A 13,439-nucleotide genomic window follows, 5' to 3' on the forward strand; every position below is an offset into this window, starting at 1 on the left:
GAGCCAATGTGCCTGGGTGTGAATCCAGGCTCTAACACTTATAAATGAGTGACCTTGGGCAAGTCACTTACCCTTTCTGTGCCTCAGTTTCCTCATCTATAAAATGGCACTAATAACAATACCTACCATGATGTACTGTGAGGATTACACAGTTAATGCATGCCAGGCGCTGAGATCATAGCTCGGCACGTGTGGGCTCTGCTCACTATTCAGTTTCCTCTGCTCAATTTCAGACTCACATGGCTTCCACGCAGCTCAGCCTTGCTGGGGACAGGGCTGGTATCAACTTCTCCTGTCATTTCAACAGCAGGATCCAGCTGCATTTGGAGCTAACTGCATCTCATTTGTTTACAAGGTAACTGCTTTCTCTCTTTTCGTCTCCCTCTCCCTTCCCTCCAATTTCCATTTCTTTTGTGAAATGGTTAAAGTGCTTGACATAATTAGCTGTTAATTGTTAGCAGCTGTACCCATTATCAGCTTAATGCCTAATTAATTGCAACAATTAATGCTGCCTGTCCTGTCTTAGGAACTGTTGATGAGGGAAGGCTGGTGCTGTTTAAGTTATATCTTAATTAATTTACCACCAATTTTTAGCATTTAACTAAAAATCCTAAATAGGGGGCTATTTTCCTCATGTGAGTAATAAGCAGAGGGTCAGTGCAATGTGCAGTGGCCTGGAGTCCAGCCTCTGAAGGCTGGGTGTCCTTACAGTCAGCATCCACTTTCAGGAGTGGAGCTTCCGGCAGCTCCGGGCCATCCTGCCACATTGTGGGGCCCTGCACTCTTCTCTGTAAATTTTTCTCTGCTACCCTGTTTTGAGAAAGTGACAAGACAAGAAGCTCCAGAACAAATGGGTTCCTCCACCGCTCCTCTGGTCAAGTCTGCACTGGAGCACACATGCCGTTGGAGATGGCTTGTATGGGAATCAGACCCAGGGTGTGAGCTACTGCGGGGCGATGCTGTCTGAGTCATGAGCGCATCTCCAACGTTAGTAGGATGTTCAGTCAACTATTGGTGGGAAAACTGAATGGATGAGGCGTAGCCCCCATTTTCCGAGCTTCTGGGAGCCAGGCATGGTGCTACATGATTTACATACAGTTTTTTAAATTCTCACAATAACCCTGCAAGGTGGGTATTATTATCCCTTCTATCTCCATTTTCCGGATGAGGAAACTGAGATGCATAGAGGTGAAGTACCTGGCAAACGGAGGAATTAGAGCTCAGATCTACATTATTCCACCTCCTGTTTGGCTTGCCGATGAAGTCCCTTGCCTTTCTTCAAAGGAATGAGTAGGAGAATCCTTGAGCACTGACTTCTGAGATGAATTGGTTTGTTTTTAGAGCCTTAGGACCTGGACCACATCCCTTTGGGCAATCCTGCTGTCAAGTATCCTAATAAGAGGCCAGTCCTGGTACAGGAGAAGAAGGTGGGACTGCGGGCTTTTGACTTAGTAGTGGGGTATGAAGGCAGGTGGCAGAGGCAAGCATGGGAAACACTTTCCTCTCTTTGAGCCTGGAGGAGCTGGGGACTTAAGTCCTGGCTATGGGAGACGAGCCTCGGACACTCTGTGCAGGATAGTAAGCTTGTCCCTGCAGCACGGCAGCAGGCCAGGAGCTAGGTGGGGGACACTGCTTTAAGACATCACTGTGGTCTTAGGTCTTAAGCTCTGAGAGGAGCCGTGTTTAACATCCAGTGGTGGAAGGCCCTCAAATAATGACCCTCAAAACATACCAACATGCAAATCCCTGGAACCTGCAAATGGTACTCGGTGTCGCCAAAAAGAACTTTGCGTAAGTCGTTAAGGATCTTGAGATAGAGAAATTATCCTGGATTATCTGGGTGAGCCCTAAATGCAGTCATACATATCCTTAGAAGAGAAAGGCAGAGGGAGATTTGACACAGAAGAGAAGGAGAAGGTGACATGACCACAGAGTCCGAGATTTGAGCAACGTGGCCACAGCCAAGGAATGCTGGCAGCCAGCAGGAGCTGAAGGAGACAGGAACACGTTCTGCCCAGAGCCTCTGGAGGGAGCGTGGCCCCACTGACACATTGATTCCAGCCCTGTGATATTGCTTTTGGACTTTTGGCCTCCAAAATTGTGAGAGAATAGATTTACGTTGTTTTAGGACAGCAAGTTTGTGGTATTTTGTTCCAGCAGCCCTAGGAAACGAAAACCTCAGGTTTAAGTTTTTTCTGGTTATAATCTCTTCATGTTATCCCTCAGTCTTCAGTGACGTTTTGTTAAGCATTGAAAAAAGAGAAGATAAAAAATAAAAGAATTAATGAGTAGAGCTGAAGTTTTCTGGTCTCAGAATTGTCTAGTGTGAGGTCCCTTGGGGTAAACACATAGCCCACGAGAGTGACTACAGGGCGGTAAATTTAGGATTGGGTCTGAATGCATATTTAAGAGAAGCCTCAAGTGCCATAGCTTAAACAAGAGGGTTCACTTCTCACATAAAATGAGTCTAGAGCTGGGTAGTCGCTGGCTGGTATGGCGGCTCCACAGCGTTGTCAGGGCCCTAGCCTCCTTCTGTCTAATTGCTCCAATGTGAGGGCCTCATCCTCGTGGTCCAAGATGACTGCCAGAGTTCTAGTCATCACATCTGAGTCCCAGAAGCAGGATTAAGCTGGCAGAAAGAACGGCTCACCTCCTGACTCTTGGGGAGGCTTCTAGGAAGTTCCTCACACATTTCTGCTTACCTCCCTTTGATTAGAAATTAGTTTCATGATGACACAGCTGCAACAGATGATTGCCTCTGAAATATTTTACAATGTGCCCAGCTAAAAAACAAAATAGGTTCTGTCAAGTAAAAGAAGGGGAAAAGGATATTTGGAGGCAACTAAGCATTTCTGCCCTATCAACTATTCAAGTTCTAGAGTTCTCCAGTGAGGCTGAAGGAGAGGGATCAAACTGTAATTAACTGATGTGGATTTTTTTTTAACTATTTCACCTGTAGTAGGTCTTGGTTCTGATGCTACAAAGTAAGTCTGATGTTTGTAAACTGGAAAATACCCAGGCCAGAGTGGATAGAATGACTATGAGTCTGAAAACTATAAGGAATAAAAGAAGAAATGGGTTGTTTAGCTGGAGAATTATTTTTTTGAGGACAAAATGATCTGTTTTCAAATAAATTCAGGGCCATCCAGTAGATATGAGAGTGAATTACATCTGTGATAAGATAGAAAAGGAACGGGGTGGCAGGGGGGTCAGCTGTAGCTCAATATGAGAAAGAACTTTCTAACAACTGAAAAGCCAGCAATGGGACAGCTGCCTCAGGGGGAGGTGCTTCCCTCGCTGGGCTGGGAGCTGCCAGGGATGTGGAGGATGGGTCCCGGGTGGGAGGTTGGACTGGATGACCTCCCTTCCGACCCCGTGAGTCTGTGGGAAGTTGGGGGCGATGCGCCAGGGGCTTGTCAAAGACCAGAGTAGAGGACACAGCACTGTGGGGGTCTGTGTCTTAATAAGAGTCAAATGAATTAGCCTGTCAGGGAGAGAATTTTCCATGCCCCAGGGTAACAAAGCCTCGGTTGTTGCTGGGCTAGGGCCTGGAGCTCTGTGCCAGCATCCCGAGTAAAGAATGCAGGGAGTGTGGCTCCAGCTTGGAGCTGAGCCCTGAATATGAACGGTCCAAGGTGGGAGGGGGCCAGGAAAGCTGGACAGTGGGGCCTCATTTTATTTGACTGCTGCAGCGCTGGACTTGGTAGGGGCAGTCAGCCAGTTCCCTGAGTCTTCTGAGATAAGCCTGGCAATCCAAGATTCCCAGGGTCAAGGGCAAGGCCAGAGGAGGGTGGGGGGGGGGGGGGGGGGGAAGCGGGGCTGGAGGCCTGGATCTCTTCTCTGACTAAATCTATCAATAGATTTAAAGACTAAAGTCTTCTGCAGACCTATGCAGAAATTTCTCCCAGAGGCTATGAGTCAGTATATGTCTTTAGGCTGCTATTTTCATAGGTGTTTGGATTGTGTTGGCTCTGTTGTGAGGTGCCCATGGTAAAGCATGAATAAAACATGCCTCTCAAGCCAGAAGCACAATGGCTCACCTTCCATGCAAGGATAGTTCATCCCCAGTAACGTCAATGGTGAGCATACAGAGAAAATGAAACATGGATAAGACTCTGTCTTAGGAAGTTATGATGGTTTGGCCTCTTTTGGTTGCAAGTGACAGAAGCTACTTCAAACTAGCTTGAGCAGAAGAGGACCTGTCTTGGCTCCTGAAACCAGAGGAGAGCTGGCACAGAGGATGTATGGCCTCATACTTTGCCATTGGGGCTCTCATCCCTCTCTCTCTCCTGGCTTGGCTTTGATTCCTTTTGCACAGTAGCCAGGCAGTTGCCTGGGAGAAATGGTTCAGGGGGCTCCAAACCTACAGCTCACATTCCAGCTGCCCTGTGGCTTCATCTTCCTTCTGTCCTTGAGCTGGAGGCCAGGTCTCTCCTGGACAATCATGCTGATCAGAGGGTCTTAGGGAAACAGGAAGACCCTTAGCAGGGAGCTTGTAGACACATCCCAGGGCTGCCATGCCTTCCTTCTTCAGCTCCCCAGGAGTCTGGGAAGGTTAATTTGTTTATGCTTAACCAGGCACCTCGCCAGTGTTTCTGTGAGCAGTGCCAGGGCCCTTTAGGGACTTAAAGTGGTGGCTGCTCCCAAGCTCTGGACAGGAAGAGTTGCAGCCAAGGAATCACAAACACATCTCTCTGAGTCAGCGCAGGCTCCTCAGTCTTTCCATCACTCTTCTTTCCTTGCCTTAGCCTGACATCTCAGACCCCACAAGCTCTGGACCCCAATGTGAACTTGGTCTCTTTGCTTGGTATGTGTCAGCTGCCTGAGGGAGGCCTTTGGTCCCAGCCTGTAGCTGTGGCCCCTGGAGCCTGCTTTTGGAATCATCCCAACAGAGACAGGCTGGATCTCTGCCCTGGAAGAAGCTGTTTTGACAAATGCTCAGATGCTGTCATTCCTCCTCACATTGCAGTGCAGGGGCACAGCCTGCTCTGCTTGCCTAAAAGCCATTTGGGTCTGAGTTTGTCCTTTGGAGCAGGGCCAGGGACATAAAGAATTTAGAAGAATTAAACAGAATTATTAAGCAAGAGAGATCTCAGTAAGATTTGACTTCTAAATTGTCACCATGTGTCCCTGTGATTTCTACCTGTAAGAATCAGGGTTCTTAGTTGTAAGCAGTAGAAGACAATTCTGGCTGATTAAGCAGAAAAGGTTTGGTAAAGGGATGCTGGGTGTCTCACAGGATCAGTGGCGCCTGGAGACGCAGACTGGAGGCTACACACCCGGAATAATGCTCCATTACATGTTGCAGAACTGGCCTAATGAGAAAACTGCTGGTACCGCCACTGCCGCCGACTGGATGCTATAGATTGCATCACTGCCAGGGACCTGATTATTGCCATCACGGCTGCCTTCAGTGTCAAAGCCACTGCTGGCTCCGGAATGTGACCTTGGCCATCCCTGCTGGCCATCAGTCACCTGCTTGTGTTTTGGCTGCAAAGGAGGCTGGGGAAGTGACTGCTCTTGTTTCTATCTTTGAGAAGCAGGATCCGTAGGGTGGCCAACTCCCCAAATCTATGATGGGTCTTCAGAAGGTGCTGGGCAGCTGGAAAACTTGACAGCTGCCCACTAAGCCCTCTGTGTAAGGGGTGCACCCTCACCTCTGCGGGAAAGCAGATTTCATGTCACTCAAGGGCCCTGCTTGAGGGATTGATGCAGTGACCACATCTTTGGGGTGGTAGGAGGGGAGTCATGGAGGAGGTGAGGCCTTCAGGGCTGAGTCATGAGCAGGAAACTCAACTTCCTGGTGGCAGTGATGGGAGGACAAGGGCCTGCAAGGGGGTTTCAGTGGCAACATCTGGGGTCTGTCTTGTCTGTGTCTCCAGGGATGGATGATGAGGTTTCCTGTTGGTCACTCCGGTTGGTCCTTGCCCTTCAGCCCTGGGTTGCTGGGCTGGAATAACACACTTTCCAGACTGTGTCTGCCCTACAGCTGTTTGATGTAAAATGCTAGGCAGCCATCTAAGATTCACCTAGAAGAAATCAAAGGAGGAAGCCAGCATGTGGAGTCCAAAAGTGGGACTTAATCCATCATTGTCATCTCTTTTAAAATTTCCTTCTTATTGGCTCTCCCAGCGAGATGTGGCTCCTAGGGTCTTGCTTGGGGACTGTGCTACCCAATACCTGAAACAGGCCTCTAAAAATAAAGCTGACATTTATTGAATGCCATGTGTCAGGCCCTGTATGGAGGGCTTTACATAAATTATCCAAGTTAATCCTCATAGAAACACCATGAAATACGAGCTATTATTACCCCTATTTTACAGTTGAGGAAACTCAGGCTTACAGAGAGGATAAATAGCTCAGCTAATGGTTAGCCACTCAGCAGTGGAGCTGAGATTTGAATGTTAGCAGCCCAACCTCAAAGGCTGCAAGGCTAAACCCCCTCTCTAGGTCTTGTCTTCTGAGAAAATGCTTTGACTCCCTAAACACGAGGCTTGGAGTCTCCTTTCCTCTTCTAAGGTTCAGTCTAAGTCAAGATTAGAAAAAGCTCTGCTGTGTACAGATATCTGTGTTAGGTCTTGCACACAAATAGAAAATTCAAAGTGACAGGGTGGCAGCCTCTTCCTAGGTCACATAGCCTGCCATCCTTGGATGCTTAAATCTGGAGCTTCACTCAGTGCCTCACTTGTGAGTGAAGGATGACCAGGGCGTAGAAGAGCTGAGGCTGAAGGCAGTGCCTCCCAGGAGGATGTTCCTAGGTTTGAGGCTCTCACTCTTTAGAAGAGAACCAGGAAACTGCCTGGGTGGGCAGGAGCATCCAGCTGTCTAGGGCAGAAGGAAAACAGAGGACTCACTGAAGAGGAGATGAATGGAGAGAAGAGGCTTGACTGGGAAAGAATAAAATGAGGCTCATCCATGGAGGTCTCAGGGGGCTGAACAAATGCCCGCAGGTTGTGTTAGGCTTCTCCCTGTGGACCCCCTACTGTCCACTGTCCACATGTTTTCTAATTATGTCCTTAGGTGGTTATTTCCCCTATTAGAATGCAAATTGCTCAATGACAAGGACCGGCATGTAGTAAGTGCTCAGTACATGTTTGTTTATTGAGAAGAATGAATGAGTTCTTTCTCTCAGGAGAAAGATGCAGCCTGAGAAAGGAAATCCTAAAGAAAGAAAAAATTCTCTTGGAGGTTAGGTTCTGCATCTCATCTGGCAGAGACTGTCCTGGAGACGTGAACACCCCGCTGTGAATGTCCTGCCTGTTGGAGGATGCTGTGCCACATAGCCCTCTCTCCTTCCACTGAGACTGCTCTTGCTAATGGAACCCCCAGGGTGAGAGCCTGGCGCCCGGGGTGTTTCCATTCTTGCTCTTCCAGCAGAAGAAGGTGGGTGAACTCTATACTCTAAAGGCTGAAAACTGTCAGAAAAGAGATATAAGTGGCAGTGGGGGTGGAGAATTATAAAATGTCAAGAGTCAGCATGGTGTCTTGGAGGAAGTCATTCATTCAGTAGGTATTTATCTAGCATTTGCTATGTATCAGTCAATGCTAACCACAGAGGACTGAGTGATGAGCAAGACAGACAATCCCTACCCTCAAGGTATTTATAATCAAGTCAAGACAATTAATCCACAATTATGGTATAGTCTGAAAAACCGGTTGGATTATACAGGGTATTTTGGGAGACAGAGGAAAGGAATGGAGCCCAGGTTTGGGGAGTTGGGAAGTGGCAGTGAAGCTAAAACCTTGAGTAGGAATTGGCCAGGGCAGATGGTTTCAAATGCAGGGAGAAAAAACCTGGCCTGTCAAAGGAACTGAAATAAGTTCCATCTGGCTGGATGTAAACTATGCCTGGAGCGATGGTGCTGAGACTCTGGAGAGTTAAGGCTATGTAGGACCTGATTCGCCATGTTAAACAGTTTAGACTCTTCTGATATAACCTGAGAAAAAGCTGTGATCCCATGTTGCTTAGCTTCTGTATAGAGTTGCATGTAGAGAAGGGCACTCCAACCACTAAATAATAATTTACATCTTTTGACTTACATCTCTTAAAGAACGTTAAGGGGGGTCCATTTCACAACCCACATTTCATAAGACTTCTCAGAAGTCCCCTGTTTTCCTCCTAATTGTCTCACTCTCCAAAGCTGCGTCTCATACCCCAAATCCCAGAATGCGTCCCCAGCCCAACCCACCTGGTTTCCTTTGTCCCTCACTTCTAGCCTGTGCGGTGTGGATCCAACGAGCAGTGCAGTGAGTCAGCTTAAAACAGCATCAACCCAGGGCTTAAAACATGAGCATGGTAAACCTCCCTCTCCCAGCCCCAGTGCCTGGTCTTATGCATGTCCAACCAGCCTTACAAGGTTTGTGTATCTGGGGTACCTCTGCACTCAGGCTTTCCTGAGGCCGTCATCCACCTTCTCGATGCCTGTGCTGTGACACAGCCCTGGATTCAGGCAAAGTAGAGATGAGGAAAACTGACCAAGAAGACCCAACTGGAAAGAAACTGAAATCAGAGCCAAGATCACCCAAGGGAGCCGTGAAGCCCAAAAGAGCTGGGAACGGATGGCAAATCCAGAGGCAAGGCCACTGGGCAGATGACAGGAAATTACATGAAAACAAGAAAGTTTTAAAGCAAAAGGTGGAGGTGGAGCCCAGAGAATTTCCCCGAATTGGAGAGCATAGCAGCAGGGTGTTTGGAAGGCAGCTGCAGCCTCATGACCTGCAGTGAAGGGAGAGAAGGCAGTCATGGTAACCGCCCAGCCAGCCAGCGCCCCACGGTTTTACATTTTAATTCCTCCAAGCCACGCACTCTGAGTGCAAGATAGAGAGACAAAGACAGAGAGAGAGACAGATATGGGTTGAGGGGAGAGAGAAAGAAAGATGAAGACTCAGGAGGAGGAAGGGGGGCGGGGGTGAGGGGAGCAGGAAGAGAGAATGGAAAAGAGGGGAGAGAGAGGCAGCATGTCATTCATTCCCTACCCCACCCACAGGTCCACCACAAACTGAGTTTGCTGGACTCTCTCCAAGGATCCTAACTTCTGATTCTACCTCTAATAGGCTTTAGTAGGAATGGTTGTGGAGCATTTTTTTCCTTTAAAAAATTCCAAGCAGATTTATGCTTCTAATTAGCTTTCCAGTTGTTGGAACTGTGTGTGGAAAAACCATTATCTCAGAAGCCAGGTCCAACCCTCAGCAGATAGGCAAGAAGTCCCCTTTGAGAGCCGCTTCTCAAGTGCTTCCTGTTGCTGAGCTGCCTCTCCGAGAGCCTGAGCTAGAGCCGCCTTAGGGACACGAGGAGCAGACAACTCGAGGTCTGACCAGCCAGGAGAGTGTTTGCACTACACAGGGCCAGCCAGGAGCGGAATCCTGGGCCCCCGTCCCTGTGATTCTAATTAGCTGGTAAGCCACTGAAGAATCATCTAGATAATAATTGTCCTGGATGGGAAAGGATACAATTAGGAAGCCACTCACACGGCAACTTCTCAGGCCTTAAGTCACACCCTAACACACCCTTGCTTGGAGTTAGCAGCTGGCACCCAGCCTGATGATGCGATACGTGTGGATGAATCTAGATGCTGATGTGGCCTGGGCTTTTTGAATGAGCAATCCAGGCTCTCCCCCCAGCTCTGTGGGCCCCACTGCCAGACCCCAAAAGAGGTAGGCCAGCTGGGCTATTTCCTGAACCATAGTCTCTAAAGAGCATGAAAATATCACCTGAAATGTGGAAAGGCGGAGAAAACTTTTCTCAGGATGAGTATTCTATGAACTCATTAGGAATGCTTTGATAAACCACTTGGGGGTCAAAGGTGAGACTCCAAGGAGTAAGCTTGATCAATAGTAAATCGTTGCTCAATTGCCATTTAGGGAGGGTGGGCCCAATTAACCATGGGCTTTTGGATTAATGATGGGGGTATGTGTGTTTGGTGCCAGAACAAATTGCTCAGGGAGCTTGAGAACTGGAAATATTTTTTCTCCTTCTCTGCCTCTCCCCAGCTCCATCTTGGGCTTTCCTCTAAAGCCTTGGGTTGCCTTGTCCACGGCACTCCTCTGATGGCATTTATAAGCGCACATTGCTTTATTGAAGAGGCCGACTCCTGTTCTTCTCCACCCTGCAGGGAGCTTCCCCCAACCCAGCCCTCAGTGTAGGGTTCATAAAGGCAAGCTCCCACACCAGCCTGTGCTTGGCCCTCTCCCCAGCCCCTTGCCACTTGCAAGCCCCTCCTCGGCTCCTGCCCTCATTCCCATGGGCTCAGTGCTGGCTCTAGGTCCCACCCATTGAAAACTAGACTTCACGCTCCAGGGACCCCTACCTTTCCTGGGATTTTGAGCTTTGAATTCCTGCACAATTCGATGCTGTGACAACTCTTTGAGTTTTGGGGAGGCCCCTGCAGTCCCAGATGAGAGGATTCCACCCTAGCTATCAATCATGTAACCCCTTCTCCATCAGGCCCCTGGGAACTCCCGTGCATATGAGGAGGGGGACATTGCATGGCCAAAGCCTTCAAGACATAACCCACTGTGGATCCTGTTGGGCCTTATACCGTATGGTGGGCTCTGCAGATCTGAGCTTAGGAAAAAAGTGGCCTGAGGAGCAAGGCATTTTTATGAGTGGGGAGATCTTTTAAACCCACTGGCCAGGGTTTTTCTTTTATTAAGAACAGCGCCTCCATGTTTGAGCCCAGAGACGACCCTAAGAAGCTATAGCTACTACTGATTGCACACCTTCTGCAGTCAATCCTCACTCTTGTGTTCCTCAGGAGTTGTTTTCTATAAATCTCCATGAATGCTGAATTAGTGCACGAGGAACCATTGCTCCTAGGGGATATACAGGGTTAGGTTCCTCTGGGCCTCTGGGCCTCTGGTCACACCATCCATCATTGTCACCCATTCAGTATACATCCTTGTTTTCCATGTGTTTCTGTCTAAAGACACCTAATTTAATATACATTGTTGATTCACTAGCATTGAACTCATGGCTGACAGCACTATAACTCATGCCTGAATGAAGCTTATCTCACACATACGGATTTTCTCCATAAGGCACATTCCATTTCTTGCACATGGGAACACTAGACATCACTTCAGCACTAGGCCTGGCGCCATTTTAAGCAGTGACATCACACACACATGCAAAAATACAAAAATATGAAAAATGTGACATGAAATAGACGGTGAAAAGGACTCTTGTTACAGTATGAGAGCTGAAACTAGAAGGCAGAGCATCACCTTCTCCCATCTCAGCTGGAATCGAGTGCGGCAGGTCATTCAGATTTTTCACTGCTCTGTCCGTGTCTGCAAATGACCGTGAGAGGGCTGTGCCTACTGGCTTTGGGATTACACATAAATTTAGCAAGTAGGCGAGTTTGCAAATACTGAATCTGCGAATAATGAGGATTGACTCTATGTGCCAGGCAGTGCCCTGGGAGATGAGGACGGGCATGACCTGTGTTCTGCAGGTGTGCTTGAAGGTGTGCATTTGGCCTCCCTCCTTGGCCCACCAGGATCTGATGGCCTTGGGGGAGTTTGACGGCTGCACAGAGTCTGTGTTCCAAATAAACCATTTCCTGGGGTTCGACTCCTTAGCAGATGGAGGAGTGACATTCTGCGGGACTCACCTTAATATTAAAGGTGCAGAACATCCGTGGCAGCTCTGTTTGTACTGTACAAAGAACAGCTCCTTGTAATTTGGTTCTTTTTGAACAGTTGCTAATAATTTTGCACTCGATTTCCATTTAAATGGAAATATTAACCTCTGGAGCCTGCAGAGGAGCCTAGAAGGGGCTCATAAGCATGGCTCTTATCTCCATGGCTCAGGGTGTCCCGGGAGTCAATTCAAACACACTTCTAAATCACTTTCCTCAGCAGATGAGGGTCTCACTGCTGTTTTGAAAGACCCTTCCATTCTCTCCCAGAAAGGAAGTCCGCTTTCTCATTTACTCGCCTGCCGCTATGTGAGGAAGTTCTTCTTTAAGTCTAACCTAAAGTTCTCCTGCCAGAACACAAGCTGCCTTTTTCCTGGACCATCTGGGGGGCAGACAACGGAAACCCACTTCCTAAACTGACGGTGAAGCTCCTAAAAAACTGAGCAAGAGACCCAGGTGGAGGCCGGAACAAAGCCCCAGGGTCATCAGAAGAGCATTTTGTCATCCAACAACGACAAGAAGCCTTGTAATGCTGTGTGAGTCACAAAACATTTTCACGTATATTCTGCCACTTTATTCTTCTAATTCTTCTGTGAGAAAGGTACTCTGTTTACCTAATTCTACAGATGAGGACCCTGGGGACTAGAGTTACCCCAAATCAATTAGTAACTGGCAGGGCTGCAATGATTAGGAAGTGCTGGCAGCTGGTCAGCTTCTCTATCAAGAAATCAGTGATGATGATGATGATGTAACCCAGAATTCAGACACTGGACATCCCTAAAGCCTCCGTCTTGCTCCTTTAACGTTTCAGTAGATGTAGGCTTCCTGCCCTGTCACATATGGCAGAGAACCCCATGCTCTTTCCACTCTATCCTGGGTAGGCTGTATCCTCAGGCCCTGAATTACTTCTCAATCCTTGGTTCTCCCCTTGTGTTTTGTTTCCTGCTTTGGGTCTCCCTTTTTTTGCGGATATTCTCCCCAATAATAGACAAGCTGAGGTGTACAGATAGTAAGTTGAGGTGTACAGATATCAAGTGACACCTGACTGCCGCATACAGTTGGGCAGTTGGGACACTGTACAAGGGGGCCCTGTTGAGAGAGGGAGGTGGAGGGTGGAAATCCAGCCGAGCAGCATTTGCCAAGTTGGGAAACCTGAGGTGCTGCATCCTAACCAGAGGGAACTCTCTTATTTATCTGTCCAAAAGGGACGTCTTCTTCTAATTTGCACAAAGACATGCTATAGTCTGGAGCTGACCTTCAGGAACACATTCGAGGTCACACATCGAGAAAGTCGTGGCCAGAGTGGAAAGCCTGGTCAGCTTCCGAGTTCCGGTCTGGTGCACATCCTCCCTGCTAATGCTTAGTTCCTGGGGTGGGAGAGGAAGATGTGGAGGTGGGGAGGCATCAGGGAGCCAGAAGGGGTGATGGATGGAGGGAGAGGACGGGCTGCCCTCACCCTCCCTGGAGAAGTGCGGCCTCCCTGGTCCCAACTGTCCCATCACACTCCTCAGCCCCTCTCCTTTCTGTTTCCAATAATGGAGAGACCTCTTGGTCAGCTTCCCTGCTTTTCGGAGGCACGTTCTTTTCCTTTTTGCCATTTACTGTCTGGTTTCTAAAAACGGTAACAATTAGAGAAGTCTGCCCATCATTCCTGTTTTTGTTCCTTGCCTTAATTTAAATTCTGTTGGTTTTATCGTCTGTAATTTTTGACTGAGCTGGAGAAGCCTCTGCAGACTGTGAATAAGGGTGGAATGTGCGTATGTGTACGTTTGTGTGCATGTGTGTATGTATCTGTGTGTA

The 13,439-nt window shown here is 48.2% G+C and overlaps 1 long non-coding RNA gene across 2 annotated transcripts in view; it reads left to right on the forward strand.

Moving 5' to 3' along the window:
• Window positions 1–12,199, forward strand: part of LOC138924973 (uncharacterized) — a 76,651-nt gene extending 64,452 nt beyond the window's left edge. For both annotated transcript variants that reach the window (XR_011440464.1, XR_011440465.1), the window contains exons 6-8: window positions 234–355; window positions 7,194–7,383; window positions 11,994–12,199. This is a non-coding gene — a long non-coding RNA (uncharacterized lncRNA). The remainder of the gene's footprint in view (window positions 1–233; window positions 356–7,193; window positions 7,384–11,993) is intronic.
• The last annotated feature ends 1,240 nt before the right edge of the window (window positions 12,200–13,439 follow it).

The sequence above is a fragment of the Equus caballus genome, chromosome 7, assembly GCF_041296265.1.
Source record: "Equus caballus isolate H_3958 breed thoroughbred chromosome 7, TB-T2T, whole genome shotgun sequence".
Lineage (NCBI taxonomy): Eukaryota > Metazoa > Chordata > Mammalia > Perissodactyla > Equidae > Equus > Equus caballus.